Source organism: Podarcis muralis, chromosome 2 (assembly GCF_964188315.1).
Source record: "Podarcis muralis chromosome 2, rPodMur119.hap1.1, whole genome shotgun sequence".
Lineage (NCBI taxonomy): Eukaryota > Metazoa > Chordata > Lepidosauria > Squamata > Lacertidae > Podarcis > Podarcis muralis.
In genome coordinates this window covers 78765615-78782111 of record NC_135656.1, presented here as the reverse complement: position 1 = coordinate 78782111, position 16497 = coordinate 78765615, and the positions used below count along the sequence as shown (strand labels likewise).

The window sequence follows — 16497 nt, the reverse complement described above, 5'->3', positions numbered from 1 at the left end:
AAGGAAGGAGAGTCCACCACGTCTCATCGGAGTCTGTTCCACTGCTGAACAGCTCTTCCTGTCAGAAAGTTTTTCCGAATGTTTAGTCGGAATCTCCTTTCTTGTAACTTGAAGCCATTGGTTCGAGTCCTACGCTCCGGAGCAGGAGAAAACAAGCATGCTCCCTCCTCCATGTGACAGCTCTTAAGTTATTTGAAGATGGCTATCATATTTCCTCTCAGTTTCCTCTTTTCCAGGCTAAATATACCCAGCTCCTTCAAGCGCTCCTCAGAAGGCTTACTTTCCAGACAGGGGCGGAAGAAGGGGGTGAAGTAGTGTAGCACCCTGCTTGTGGTTAACGCTTAGCTGGAATGAAATATTCAACGCAGCAACAGAGAAATTAAAATAATAATTTATTTGTCAGACAAATAAATGTGAGGCACAGTGGTATATCATTACCAAGCTCTGGCCTGGCCTCCTGCCATTATGGCCAGCACTTATATTCCCTTAATCCAGCCCCCTTTGCTCCTCCTTGGGCTGCATCTGTCCCATCAGCCTGGTTGAAATTCCTATTGGCTGATTGGTATGACCAATCACAAAAATACACTCATTTCCTATTGCCTTTTATGGGAGACAAAGAGCTATATTTCCTTCCATTTATAATTGACAAACAAGTATTAATATATCTTTACATGTGTCTCAACAAGGAATCTTAATTACCAGCTCACCTCCTGCCCTCCTTGCCCTACTGCCTTCTAAAACAAATGGTTAATCTTAAATTTTTATCTTAAACATATGTCAAGGATCTTGAGTTTCACATCAACATTGAAAGATCTACTTCATATGAAGGTTTCTAAACAAATGTCTGACAACCATATATATCAGAACTGCTCGGATGGCGTCTCATTTCTGGCAGGGGGGCTGACTTAAATACAACTCTTACAACTATATGAAATAAGAATTTAGCATTTCTTAAATCCTTTGCATAATTACATTTAAGCCAGCATATTTCATACATAACATATATAGCTTTTTAGAAGGATAAATCTCCTCAAAGTAAAAGGAAGGAACAGTTTACAGCCTCAAAATAAAAGTGAAGAAAAAAGTCTATTCCCCTGTTTACACTCCCCTCCTTCTCCAGCCAGTTGCTTGTTTTCCGTGTGCCCTTGGCCTTTTGTCCTGTGGCTCAAGTTTAAGAGAGGCCCATGGTATCATTTTACTGTTTACCCACTCTTAATTATGTTGGGTCCGTAACCTTGCTCTTTAACCTGTAATTCCAGCTTTTTTTTTATGACCGCAATAAACCAGGGGGCCCTTTGCTGCTTGCTGCTTGCTGGTTTTCTACCTTGGAAGAAACATTATTTTTAGAATTTTAGGAACCTGATCAAAATATAAGTCAATATAGACCTTGATTAAAAATGCAGTCTATATTCAGATGCCACATTCCCCCCTTTCAAGCTCAAGGACCTTGCTTACCAAGCGTCCTTGATAGCTTGATCTAAAACATGAAATGGGGACATGTGCTATATTCTCCATCTTTGTAGCCAACACACGGATTGCCTCACCATTATCTGAAATGTTAAAGCAACAGGCATTCCCTGTCAAGTTCAAGACTCCACATAGGCCTCCCTGCCTGGCAAGTACATAATCCATTCCCATTTTCAGCTGCAAAATGGGGCTCTACTTTCATCCAACTGTTGTGCAATAAGTCTCAAACTCTGGGCCGTTGCATTGGTTACAAGTTCCACTACTGCTTGTAATTGAATTATTCTGTTTAGATTATAAATAGGATCCCGTGCCCCTTGTATGAGCTCACCAGGATTCCAGGAGGCAGGATCATAATAGGCTATAATGCGCTCTGGTGGCCAATCATTAGTACCGCTCCAACTTTGGGTACTTCCTCCTGCTATACGAGAAATATCAGCATTTCTTTGTGTTCGCTTAGCTGAACTAGTGGGCAAAAATCCACATTGGTGGTAATACCCATCCCAGGAAACAAGTCCCACTCCATTTGGAAGGGAGTTTCTTGTATGCCCATTCTCCACATATCCACCACAACCATCGGGTCTGAGGTTTTTGGTACGTGGAGTACAGAAGGCGAAAATATCAAAAGAGGCAGAGAGTTCACAGTGCAGTATGTTAGATTGCCTTTTTCTGTCACAGTTGTGTTCCATACCACTTTCCATGCATGAATAAAAGGAGGTGCACAGGGCAAGGTATTCCGAGTTCGATAGGTAGTACCGTGTGCCCAGGTATGACTATTCTTAAAATAATCCCAAGTATAGTGACAATGAGAAGAGCCTATCATGATAGAATCAGCTGCATCTGATGATTTATGTACACAGAATTCCCCTTGTACAGGTATAACTCGTAATGGTTTAGTTGAGTTCCATCCGGGGAAATTCTGTATTTCTGTTTGGTGTGGCATTTCGCTTACCATACCAATGGCATTTAATGGTATCAGTAATAAGGGCATACCTCCCTCTGAATCATCTGGCCCAAGAGAGCAAACAAGGCAATTGGTCCTATTTGCAACATTGGCTACCATTTCAGCTAAACCTACCCACATATTGTGGTCATGGCTGAATCCATATTTAACAAATTTGGTCAGATTCAAGGACCCTTCCCCTTCCCAAGGGATCAGGATTAATAATAAAATCATGTTGATGTCTAGCATATGCATTCCTTCCACAAAAGATTACCTTATTGTGATAGCATAAAACTATTAGTCCCGATATAATTCCCCCAGTGACAGAAATGGGGAACCACCAAGACCAAAACATATATCCCAAGGATCCCCAATGTGTAATATCTCTGATAATTGTTCCACAAGGGGGCAGTCAATCAATTGTATAAGAGAATCTTCCCGCTCACAGTCGCTGGTTCAGACGCTCCTCAAGCTTCAGGCGTGCGCAGGTCAGCCAGCTTCCAAGTTGTGGCTGCAGCAGGCCGGTCGTCTAATGTTGCCCGTGACCTAACCCGTTCCCGGTAGGGCTAGATACAGGGGTTTTTAGAAAGAGTCAGTTTTAAAGGATTAGAGGGGTCACCTTTGCACGTCCAACTGCCTTCAGACTTCTTCAAACGAGAGTGATGAATCCAGGGGGTCACCTCAGCTACCTTCACCGCTGTTGGAGTAGAAAGCAAGACGGTGTAAGGTCCACGCCACTTAGGTGCAAGTGGATCACGTTTTCCACTCTTTCACCCATATGCTATGCCAGCCTGGAGCTGATGAATCGGCTTGGCAATGCTGCACGGCGTGTGCTTGAGGGCCCACCTGTTAAGAAAAACAAACAAACAAACAAACAAACACGGGAGAGAGAAAAAAACACGGGAGAGAGATTGCACTTGTCCCTGTGTCACATGGTCTCCTATTTGTTTGAGGTCAGTTGGAATATCCTGAACAAAGGAGGGCGGCCTCCCATACAGGAGCTCAAAAGGTGACAACTTAAGTCTTTTTGTGGGTGCACACCGAACACGAAACAGTGTTATGGGTAACACATCTACCCTCCTGAGACTTTAGACATATTAGTGGGCTTCTGGCATGCCCTGCGGATACCTTGCACAAGCGTCTGGCGGTAAGTGGTAAGTCTGGCCAGATGAATTGCATTGTTTGGATCCCAATTAGGATCTTCCAAGGGAAAGTTATCTTGGAGATGACGGTCAATATTAAAAATATTTCCCACTCTGGCCTGCTCACGCAAATATATCTGTGCCTTTTCAATTATGTCTCTTCTTTCCTCAGTGGTGAAGAGAGTATTACTATTGAAGTCACCAAGTCCATCATAGCCTGAGGTTTTTCTGCGAAAGATGGGGCGTTTTCCAATTCATCAGACTGTAGTTGTGAATGGAATACATTGCAGGGTCGAAGTTCGAGGTGGCCGTGGTCCAGGTTGCCCATTAACCAGCACAGGCTCCTCAAGTGCATCAAATACTCTTCTAAGAGGGGCTACTACGTGACCTTTCTCTTCGCTTTGCTCTAGGGGCCTCAAATCATAGGGGATGGTATCTGTCCCAAGGCGTTCTTTTGGCAGCTCTATACGCCTAGCTGTATTGCTTGCTGACCGATTAAGGTCTCCCTGTAACTTCTGTAATAATTCTCTAGGACTTGGATGTACAGGGGTTTGGGGTAGGCAATCAGTTGTTCCACTACAAGAGACTGTAGATGGAGTTCTACTGGGACTCACAGGTGGAATAACCACTTCTGCTTGGGCTTCATTATAGGACTCCAATGCCTCCTGAAGATATTTATCATAATCTATCAAGGAGTCAAGTTCTGTGTCTCTACCCCCATTATTCGTTCCACTTTCTTGCCTTGGGGTTACAACTGGTGGAGGGTTTGAATTAGGCTCCCTTCAATGTGGAGCATAGGGTGGAGGTGGAAACACCTCTTCCTCTGGTCCCTCAAAAATGGGTTTGAGTTTATTTGGCAAGATTCCTTTCCTAGCTTCGGCTTTTACAGCCAATAATTTGCATCGTTGGACTTTGCATTCTCTTATCCATGGAGGATTTTTATTTAATGTGCTCAGCCAAGAATCTATATATGAAAATTGTTCTGGGCACCCTCCAGTTTCTTTGGTGATGTTAGACCAAAGTTTGCTTACTAAATTTATATCAAAGGTTCCTTGAGATGGCCATTCAGTATTTTGTTTTGGCCATTCTAGTTCACATAACGTTCTCAAGCGCTCTGGCGTCATTTTGACTCCATATGCCCCTGAGAAGGCTTTCTTAAAATTATTTAACATACATTCAAGAGGTGTATTTCCCCCCTTTGAACCCCCAACTCCCATTGTATGGCCCTGTGAAGTATCCACTCAGTCACTCACACACACACCTTACTGGGAAACGAAGTAGTACTCACTCCACACTTAGGTCAGTTACACATTGTACTTTCTCACACATGCAATGCGCTAGATACTTCAACCACACTCTACCTCCCAATCTTCCCTTTTGCCCTACACCAGATCACCATCTGATGTACCCAGCCACCTAGCGTACTCAGTTCCCCTTTACTGAGACGCAGAAGTTTGATCAGGACTTCTCTTCCTCCCAATTAATTGGAGGGCCAAAACCCCTTAGTGCACTTACCCTTAGCTGGTTCCGTTTCCCCCCGGTCCGTCGCCGTCGGTGGGCAGGGTATCAGACAGACGAGACTGCTGCGTTCCCCTGGAAAAAATTTTTCCATTGCGCGCTGGGTAGGCAGTGTGGTCCTCTGTCTTGTACCCCGTCCAGTAAGGCGAAGGGGCTGCGTTCCAGCAGACCACTGATCCGAGTCGCAGGCACCATAAAATGTAGCACCCTGCTTGTGGTTAACGCTTAGCTGGAATGAAATATTCAACGCAGCAACAGAGAAATTAAAATAATAATTTATTTGTCAGACAAATAAATGTGAGGCACAGTGGTATATCATTACCAAGCTCTGGCCTGGCCTCCTGCCATTATGGCCAGCACTTATATTCCCTTAATCCAGCCCCCTTTGCTCCTCCTTGGGCTGCATCTGTCCCATCAGCCTGGTTGAAATTCCTATTGGCTGATTGGTATGACCAATCACAAAAATACACTCATTTCCTATTGCCTTTTATGGGAGACAAAGAGCTATATTTCCTTCCATTTATAATTGACAAACAAGTATTAATATATCTTTACATGTGTCTCAACAAGGAATCTTAATTACCAGCTCACCTCCTGCCCTCCTTGCCCTACTGCCTTCTAAAACAAATGGTTAATCTTAAATTTTTATCTTAAACATATGTCAAGGATCTTGAGTTTCACATCAACATTGAAAGATCTACTTCATATGAAGGTTTCTAAACAAATGTCTGACAACCATATATATCAGAACTGCTCGGATGGCGTCTCATTTCTGGCAGGGGGGCTGACTTAAATACAACTCTTACAACTATATGAAATAAGAATTTAGCATTTCTTAAATCCTTTGCATAATTACATTTAAGCCAGCATATTTCATACATAACATATATAGCTTTTTAGAAGGATAAATCTCCTCAAAGTAAAAGGAAGGAACAGTTTACAGCCTCAAAATAAAAGTGAAGAAAAAAGTCTATTCCCCTGTTTACACTCCCCTCCTTCTCCAGCCAGTTGCTTGTTTTCCGTGTGCCCTTGGCCTTTTGTCCTGTGGCTCAAGTTTAAGAGAGGCCCATGGTATCATTTTACTGTTTACCCACTCTTAATTATGTTGGGTCCGTAACCTTGCTCTTTAACCTGTAATTCCAGCTTTTTTTTTATGACCGCAATAAACCAGGGGGCCCTTTGCTGCTTGCTGCTTGCTGGTTTTCTACCTTGGAAGAAACATTATTTTTAGAATTTTAGGAACCTGATCAAAATATAAGTCAATATAGACCTTGATTAAAAATGCAGTCTATATTCAGATGCCACATTAGGGGCCGGTCGCCCCGGGTGTCACCACTGAGGGGGGTGACAAAATGCTGGGCGGCACTCACCGTGGGGCCTGCAGCATGCCCGAGCCACACATCTCTCCTGGGAGAGGTACGGTGGCTTGGGCACGCACAGGCGCCGCGCTGCCCAAACGGTCCACCTGCTGCCTCCCCCGCAGCTGTAGGGTGGCTGCGTGGGAGGAGGCAGACAGACTCTGGAGGCCCTGCAGTGTGCCCCATCCCTATGGGCAGCTCACCCCACCCCTGGGCGCGCCACCCCAGGTGCCCAAGTCGCTTCCTCCGCCACTGTTTCCAGACCCTTGATCATCTTGGTTGCTGTCGTCTGCACACGTTCCAGTTGTCAGCTTCCTTCTTAAATTGTGGTGCCCAGAATTGGACACAGTATTCCAGGTGTGGTCTGACCAAGGCAGAATAGAGCAGTACTATTACTTCACTTGATCTGGACACTATACTTCTGTTGATGCAGCCTAGAATAGTATTAGCTTTTTTTCCCTTCTTGTTTTTGTTTGTTTGTTTGTTTGTTGTTGTTGTTTTTTGATTCTGCATCACACTGTTGACTCACGTTAAGCTTGTGGTTCACCAAGACCCCTAGATCCCTTTCACATGTACTGCTAGTAAGCCAGGTGTCCCCCATCCTATGTTTGTGCATCTGGTTCTTCCTGCCTAAATGCTAAGCCTTACATTTGTCCCTATTGAAATTTATTTTGTTAGCTTGCACCCAGTTCTCCAATCTGTTAAGGTCATTTTGAATTCTGATTCTGTCTTCTGCGTCATTAGCTATCCCTCCCAGTCATCTGCAGATTTGATGAGCATCCCCTCAATTCCTTCATTCGAAGTCCTTTATAAAGACATTGATCAACAACGAACCCAGGACAGAACCCTGAGGCACCCCACTTGTCACTTTTTTCCAGGATGACGAGGAACCATTAATGAGTACTCGTTGGGTTCGGTCAGCCAGCCAGCTACAAATCCATATAGTCCAACCCTCTGCAATGCAGAAATCTCAACTAAAGCATCTATAACAGATGGCGTATAAGGTGTCTTTATTAATTTCTACATGTTTCTTGGTGCCTGGCGTAGAGAATCAAAGGTAAAAATATGGCTAGTGTTGTCTTGTTCCAAATTCAGTTTCTTCAAGAATCAACAATGCTTCTCAGTGCTGAGCTCAATTCGATAAACGGTTCCTGGGCAACATTCCTGGAAGAGTGCTAACAATTTGTCGCTGGTGTGGATGGTTCTCGTTTTACATTAATGAACCTCACATCCTTAATCAGAAAGCTGATGAATGCAAAGATGATCATTAATGCACTTTGGAGATAATGAATCACATTACTTTGCATGGCAGCAAAGGTGTGATAATCACAGCGATTGAGTCATTTATAGATCAAATTTGGCTGTGGCAGTTTTAACTCATCTCACAGCTACACCTGCCATGCAATAATAGAGGACTATATGATTTCTTTCTTTTCTCTGTTTGATACCAACACTGCCTGCTTTTATCTGGATTTGTTTGCCAAATGATTCCCTGACGTCCAGGTCACATTAAATACACCATTTGAAAAGTGAAACCAGTTTCCAGTCCCCTTCAATCTATTTGCTGCAATGGACATCTCCCTCTTATTTTCACAGCTCATGTGCAACATCTGTGTTCATGTCCTGCTTTGGTTTATCAAACACCAGCCTGTTTCTAGAGTAAACCCAATATACATGTGTTGTGCAATCACCCTGAGCTCAAGTAAGTGTGCATAAAATTGCCTTATTATAGTGCTAAAGTTCACTTTAAAGCTCTTTTTCCCCCTCCAGTTTCCTTTTTGGAACCTCAAGAATGTATCAAATGCAACAAAATATAAACAAAATTTTAAAATGTGTTTCACAAATTGTGAAATAATGCAGATTCTAAGAGCGAAGGGATCCCTGACTCCTAATAGGACTTCATAATGTGCTGGTATGGTTTTGTTTGAGACTATATTGGAATTAAGCAGCATATAAGTATATAAAATTCTCCATGATAGAAGAAATACCAGAGGTGTCCTCTAGGAATTTGTCTAACCATCTTTTAAAGCCATCCAAATTAGGGTCATCATTACGTCTTGTGGCAGTGGATTTCATACATCAGTTCTGTTGTGTAAATATTAGTAGTTTTTGTACTTTTTTGTTCTGATTTCTCTGCCATTGTGCTTCACTGGATGACTCAGAGTTATTTAACTGTTGGAAGGACCTCATATAGAAAAAGGTTTTTAGAATGTAGTTCAAATGCATTAGACAAATCAGATTCAGCAGACGACCGGGGTGTACATTTCATAGATCTACACAAGAAGAAATTTCAGGAGGTGTGGTTATTCTCACCTTTGCATGACAAGGCTCACAAACCTCTCTTCCACCCTTTTCTGCATAGTCAACGTACAGCACGAACATATCATGTTTACTCAGAAGTAAGTAACATTAAATTCAATGAGGCTTTCTCCCAGGTAAATAAGTATATGACTGCAGCCTTAATCCTATTAAATAAACCAAATTAAATGTGCCACAATTATACACGTGTATGAGCACCAGCCATTTTCCGCCTGACAAACCCAACTTATGCATGCTTTCTTAGAAGTACGTCCCACTGTTTTCAGTCAGGACCATTCTCAGGTAAATAACATGCCCAGGATCACAACCTTGTAGAAGTGGTATTACTAAGTAGTGAAACTGTGAAATTTTCCCAGCAGAGAGCCTACAGATCTAAGCAAAAAGTGCAGCCTATTTGACTTTAAATACTGAAGAATCATGCCTTGCTTTCTTGTAGCACATGTGTGCACCTGTAGGAGAAGTGGGGTCCCGTATCTTTTAGCTGATATTTTAAAAATGCAAGGTGACACATGGATTACTCTGTGCATTGTTTTGTTTCCTGCAAGTCAGAAATACAACTATAGATGGTTAAAATTTAGTCAAGGAATCCCTGCAAAGTTGCGTCCTGCATGTTTGAATAATGTCCATCATAAACGTGAAGATATACTCTAGATGCCAGTGCATCACTTGAAATGAATAAATAAACCTCCAGCGGTCAAACTAATGAGGATGGCAAAGCCAAGCCAATCTTAGCCCTTTCAACTTCCAAGTCATCCCTTCTCCAAGAATGGAAAGATGAGCTTTAAAATAGTTTCCGGAAGACTGATAAATCACAGCCTGGAATTCATACTAATCTGAAAGTGAACCTGATAAGCACTCTGCCAGTTGGTCAGCCCACATATGCAATTACGAATTCAGCTATCATACTGCAATATAAGAAGAGAAGACAGCTTCCAAAATAAACTGTTGTCAGTCTGACAGTTGTCTGGATGGAGATTCCCCCAGCACCTGAACTCATCCAGTTTTCATTTCTAAACATCACTTGAGATCAGTTAGCCGCATTCTTGGGCAGTGAAGTGGATCACCTGTCTATTACCCATAGGTTCCCAACCTTTTTTATCCAGTCATTTCCCTGCACCTTTGCTTTTAACAACAGACAAACAGAAATTTAGCATGGGGGCCATTTCCCCATCAGCATATTCCCTTGTTAAGAAAAGACATACAGTGGTATCTCAGGTGAAGAACTTAATTCGTTCCGGAGGTCCGTTCTTAACTTGAAACTGTTCTTAACCTGAGGGTACCACTTTAGCTAATGGGGTCTCCCACTGCTGCAGCGCCGCCGCCACACAATTTCTGTTCTCATCCTGAAGCAAAGTTCTTAACCCGAGGTACTATTTCTGGGTTAGCGGAGTCTGTAACCTGAAGCTTCTGTAACCTGAAGCATCTGTAAACTGAGGTATCACTGAACTAGGAAAGGCCACAATCCTAACTGCCCAGTCCAGCTAATAATGAGTTCACTCTTTAGTGGTTCTCAATTTCCTTTCACCCTGAGCCACTATATCTGCTGAAACTCTGAAAGTGATAGTGGAAGATGACATTTGGAATTAATGAACACCATAGAGTTCTACAGAGAAACCATCCTATGTCACATGGAACAAGCCCTGATGACAAACTGTATACTATTAATATAGGCAATTAGGGTAGACTAGGAATGGGGAAACCTTTGTCCTACAGTGGTGCCCCGCAAGACGAATGCCTCGCAAGACGAAAAACTCGCTAGACGAAAGAGTTTTCCGTTTTTTGAGTCGTTCCACAAGATGAATTTACCTATGGGCTTGCTTCGCAAGACGAAACGTCTTGCGAGTTCTGTTTCCTTTTTCTTAAAGCCGCTAAGCCGTTAATAGCCGCTAACCCACTAAGCCGCTAATAGCCGCTAACCCGCTAATAGCCGTGCTTCGCAAGACAAAAAAAACTGCAAGATGAAGAAACACGCGGAACGGATTAATTTCGTCTTGCGAGGCACCACTGTATTGTTGGACCACAACTTCCATAATCTCTGACCTTTGCTCATGCTGGCCGGGGCTAAGGGGAGTTGGAGTCCTTTAACATTTAGAGAGCCAAAGGTTCCCCAGCTCTGGGGTACTTAGGTTTTGTGTTCCTTCAGCTTGGACTAGTCAATAGGGCTATAGAACAAAGCAGAATAATCCTGTCAAACCAAGAAATATTGTGTAGTGCTCATGAAGATGGGCTTGAATATCAGGGAGGGTTTCCACCTTTTTCTGACAGAGATGTTCTGTGCGTATCACTTCTCCCCTCATTCTCCATTGTCATCACATTCCAGGGAAGCACTGGAGCCTAGTGGAAACGCACAGCTGGCTTTTTAATATATGGCTGAACTTTACATGTAAGGCTGAAAAAGGGTTGTGCATATCCCCAAAGTGTTATATTACTGTTTATTCTAAAGGTATAGAAGGACTAACAAATTTGACGAGGATCTAGTTTGCCCTGCCAATGGCCTACCTTCTGGTTCTTATTGCAGGGCTGCTGTGTACCTTTGCTGCTCGCTTATTCTGGAATATGACTCTATGAAAGTATTCATATTTCACCTCAGCTCAGACTTTGCGGTAAATCTGCTGTAAAACTTTGATTTATTAACTGAAAATTGCAGCCATTTGGATGAACTCTGAGAGTAGGAGGAAAGGCAGGGAGGTTGATTCCCCCTCCCCTTTATTTTGCTGCCCTAGATAGAATTAAAGGAACTGAGAATGAGAAAGGAAATGCCTTTAGTTCTGCCCCCGATACTCTTCTTACCAAGGAAGGCCTATGTGCAAAGGGTCATTCCTATCACTAGCTCTTGTAGGTCGGGGTGGGGAACAGGACTTGTCTGGTGAGCCAGGTAGTTCTCTTCCTCATCCCTTGCAGGCCAGGTTTGAGAGGTGGGCTGGGGTGCTCACCTTTTGGTGACCTTTTTTCACCCACATTGGTCTTGCAGAGGACTCAGCTAGAGTGCAGAGGCTAGGTCTCCTTCCCCCAGTAACACCATGGCAGGAAGACATACCAGAAGGTAACATGATGGCATCTGCCAGTTAGACACAACTCTGTCAACGTTTTCTCTTACCTATATTTTTACTCACTACAAATTTCTTGGTGGGGAAGGTCATCACTCAATTTCTAGGCAGTAGTAGGCCACAGCTACTGACAAACTTGAGCAAAATCGACAGAAAAAAGGAAGGAGGATCTGCACACAATAAATGATGGAAGCATCCCAATAATCACACTGTATATTCAAAGCCACAAAACAATATGCACAGAAAATAAAATAACAGAAAGAAACATGAACGCCTCACCAATGGCTGTGAATACATGCACACTCTTGAAAGACCAAGTAAATTGTGCCCTGAAATTTCACTGGCTGCACAATAAGCACCACACACAATATTTTATGTTGTTGTTTTTACTTTTTTAAAATGTATGGCAGTTTTCTGGTTGTGGTGACAGTTGTATACACTTCTTATGTTTCTTGCCATAATTTTCTATGAACCTTACATTTTCTAGCAACAAATTAATATATACATATTGGAATTCCAGGAGTTCTTTCTTTCTTTCTTTCTTTCTTTCTTTCTTTCTTTCTTTCTTTCTTTCTTTCTTTTATTACCATGCACAGTATTTTAACTGGCAATACAAGCTATCCAAAATATAGATGAAGGAAGTTGCTGTCCTGACATCCTATGTTCAGAAATGTTCTAGGGCTGTGCAATTTGTGTCTGATCTTCACAGTGCATTCAAAACATAGCAGACAGAAAAATGACTAATACAGTACTATCTTCATGTTCTGAGTACCTTTCCTTGGTGAATTGTCAATATGTGTGTGTAGCGGGGGGAATATAGGGGAATGACATGTTTCTTAGGCCATAAGAATTGTTCCGATAAGGAACATAGCATTCGGGGAAATGAAAGCACTTGGTTTGCCAGATGCATCCGAAAGCCAGAGCTTATTTTAGTTTGAACATAATCTTTTGTCTCAGTGTCAAAATGAAAAGCGAGAGCTAAGAGAGATGCCAGGCCCTCAGTGAAAGAAGTGTTTGTGGAATGCCGTGAAATGACAAGGAAAATACTCTTGCAGCTTAGAGGCTGGCACTTCGGCCTGTGGCCGTGTGAGATCCTGTTCTTTTGAACTAGTCGTATCAGGCATAACTCTCCCTGGGAATTGAAGCTCTACAAGCGACTATTGTGATTGGTTTGCCTCTCAAGCCAGAAAATCATGCCAAATGCCGTGTTTCAGGAAAGGGTGGGGGGAAAGAGAGGAGGAAACATGCACTGATCTGAGTTAAATTTTTGTTCGTTTCCCCCTAACCCCAATAGTTTTAAACAATGACAAAATTTTGCAATGCCTGAAAGAAGTGCCTCTCCAATCCTATTTGCATTTACTTGGTAGAAAAATTAAATATTTTTAAATCTCTGTGTTTTCAGAAGGTTCTCTGCAGATGTACGTAACTCTGAATTCCTGTTCCACTGGCTACACAAAATTAGAGTCAGTCCACCCCAGCCATAATTTCCTGAGGCAGTTTAAAGCAGAGGGCGCCAACATTTTTTTGGGGGGGGGCGGGCAGGCGGCAGTAGGCATTTTGGAATTTTGAGACAGTCACAACATGGCTGCCATGGGTATGGAATAACACAAAATGGCAGTGCTTTTTTCACAAGATGTGAGCAGTGCTCTTTTCTAGAAAAATAGGTGCTGGTACTCACAATGAAGTTTACAATAAGTGCCACACTTTTTAACAACATCAAAAGAGGCGCCAGTACTCATAGCTGTCAACGTTTCCCATTTTTTAAGGGAAACTCCCTTATTCCGAATAGGATTTCTCGCAAGAAAAGGGAAAAGTTAACAGCTATGCTAGTACTGCGTACCCTTGAGTACCCTCTGGGGGGGGAGCACTGACTGTGGGGGTTGGCATAACAAAAATGGCTGCCATGGTGGCACAGCATAGTACAAAATGGCTGCCATATCTAAGAGAATAGAAAAAGAGTCAGGGCCACAAAATTGTACAGATAACTCCTCCCCACCCACAAGTTATTAAATTGTGGGTGAACATATCAGACGACACAGCGATTCTTCAAACAGCTTTTGTTTATTCACAGGCCAGAACAGAACTGAGCTGAAGGTTTCAGCCAACCTGCTTATATAGAGCTCAACTACAAGGCAACAGTAACAACTTTCTGTAACTATCCAATCACTGAATGTCACTTTCAATTCCTTATTTGCATATGTGGACCTGAGTGAAAACTATCTACAGTATCCCCCTGCTGGCCCAGGGTGAGAACTTCAGTACATAACACATGCCTCTTCTTAAATGCAAAAATGCACCTATGTTGCACCATTGCAACAAATGCACCATTGTTGATCTTGCTCATAGAGTAAATCTTTGTCCCTCTCCTCTGTTCATAACTGAAGGGTGTGGGGTGTCCTGTTCTGTCATCCAATGAAATGTGGGCATGTTTAAGGGGATGTGTTTAATGCAGAACAGTACAAATCAGTGCAAACCGGAACTGTTTGAGGGGATACTGAGATATTTCATGAAAGGCATAGGAGGTACCGTTGACCACACTGGTGACCCCAAGTTTAAAGCAAAAATGGAGGCCCTGGCCATTTTATCTGATCCATGGGAGTCTCCCCACATCCTGTTGCATGTCCTTCTTGAGCAATTTTACCTGCCTGAAATGCATCTTTGAACTGTGATAAGCCTCTTGATTACCTGGATGCAGTGGGCTGCGTGTGTCAAAACCTCTGACTTTGCATGGCTGGATGCAGCCTATTATACAAAGTCACATCCATTGCTCTGCCCATTTTTGTCTCTGACCCCACCCACCATTGGCATGTGATCCACAGAAGATTCTCTATGACAGAATGTATCCCCTGGGTTGAAAAATGTCTAAAGCCATGAACAGTAAATGACTGTGGTTGGGCTTTTTTTTAAAGGAATGGGGAAATTATCCTTTCTTTTGTCCTCATTACATTTCAAAAAGCTCAGCATTTGTACATTTTTCTTCTGTCTGTGAACCCTGCGGGGCAGTCCTTGTTACACATCAAATGAAAACTTTGGAGACTAATACCTCATTTTAGAACAGTTTCAAGAACCTTTCGGTTCATTTTTCTCTTTCTTGAGAATGACTTAACTGGTCTCATTTCATTTGCCTGGCTTGATTTTTCTGGCGAATTGGGATGTGATATCAGGCTCTCATAGAAACATAAATCCCCATTTGTATTTCAAAATGTCACCTTTGATTTTGTTCCGCTAAGGCAGATGAGGTTTTTTTCTTGCAAGATAAGAGAGAACTGAGCCTCTGGACTGATCCCACAGAAATAACCTTTATGTTACAATATAATACTGTACTGTTATGGTTTCCTGTAATGATTTTATTTTAGATACACATTGATTTGATCAAAATCTTCACATCTAATCCAATGCATATCTTTTAATGAAGTAATTCTGTGCTGTAATGCTTGGATTAAGAATTTCGGCTACATATTTAACTGATGTCAGGCACTATAGCATCACTGATATCAGACTAGTCATGCCAATTCATGTGTATTTTTAAGGGGTTCTGTTCTGTACTTGGTGCTCCTCCTTCAAAAATGGTTTTCTGTACTGCTGCACTATTGACTCCTCACTGTTGTCCTTTGACTCCTCTCAGTCTTTCGTTTCCATCCCTGCCATCCTCTCTTGCCTCCATTTCCCCCTTTTTAACAGCAGGGGTTAGTTGCGCTATGAAGGCATATCACCTTGCATGGTATTTAGACTGTCACATGATGCTATTATCTCCTGGCCTGGTATTCAGCAAGATTCAGCCAGTATTTGTAAATCCTTCAAAAGGGACAAAGAAACACCCCTCCCCACAAAAGAGGCATTAATTAGAGTTGTGAGGTCTTCACACCTTGTCTCAATCCCCCCCCCATCCCTTGCTGAAAGGAATGGTTGGAATCCTGCATGGCAGTGTTTTCTCTTTCCCACTCTTAGGTCAGCATGACTGACTGCAACATTCATACAATTACTGCCCACTATCCCCCAGTTTTTAAGCTGCAAGGTAGCTGCACTATCATGACACACCTGAGGCCAGAGAGCAGGGCCCACAAGATGGCTCCCGGAGGTAGCTGAGGAAAGGAGGGAAATATGCAAAACAGACAGGTGGAGAAAGGCAAATACATACTGTTATGTATTGAAGTTATCACCCAGACCACCATGTATATAGTTTTCACTCAGGTCCACGTCAGTTAATTTAGGCGGGAAACCCTGGGTTGTTGTTGTTACAATGTTGACAGCCAGCTGCCTATACAGTGGTACCTCAGGTTAAGTACTGTACTTAATTCGTTCCGGAGGTCCGTTCTTAACCTGAAACTGTTCTTAACCTGAGGTACCACTTTAGCTAATGGGGCCTCCCACTTCCACGCAATTTCTGTTCTCATCCTGAAGCAAAGTTCTTAACACGAGGTACTGTTTCTGGGTTAGCGGAGTCTGTAACCTGAAGCGTATGTAACCCAAGGTACCACTGTAAAAGCCGGCCAGCTGAGCGGTTTGCTGTTCAGTTCAGTTCCAGCTTACTTATAAAGAACTACTTGGAGAAATCTCTGTGTCGTCTGCTATGTCCACCCACTATTTAATACATACAAATGGACAGGGGGCAAGCAAATGGCGAGCGGGGGGGGGGGGAGAATGGGCTAGCTGGCATGGAGCAGGCAGGTAGAAAAGCAAGCAGTGGGTAGGGCCAATGGAGTGCC

The 16497-nt window shown here is 42.8% G+C and overlaps 1 long non-coding RNA gene across 1 annotated transcript; it reads right to left on the bottom strand.

Moving 5' to 3' along the window:
* Window positions 1-375: 375 nt before the first annotated feature.
* LOC144327003 (uncharacterized) lies at window positions 376-6365 on the bottom strand. The gene is made up of 2 exons (XR_013391968.1): window positions 5065-6365; window positions 376-3253 (listed from the first exon to the last, which is right to left on the bottom strand). It is a non-coding gene; the product is annotated as an uncharacterized LOC144327003 (long non-coding RNA).
* Between the last annotated feature and the right edge of the window lie 10132 nt (window positions 6366-16497).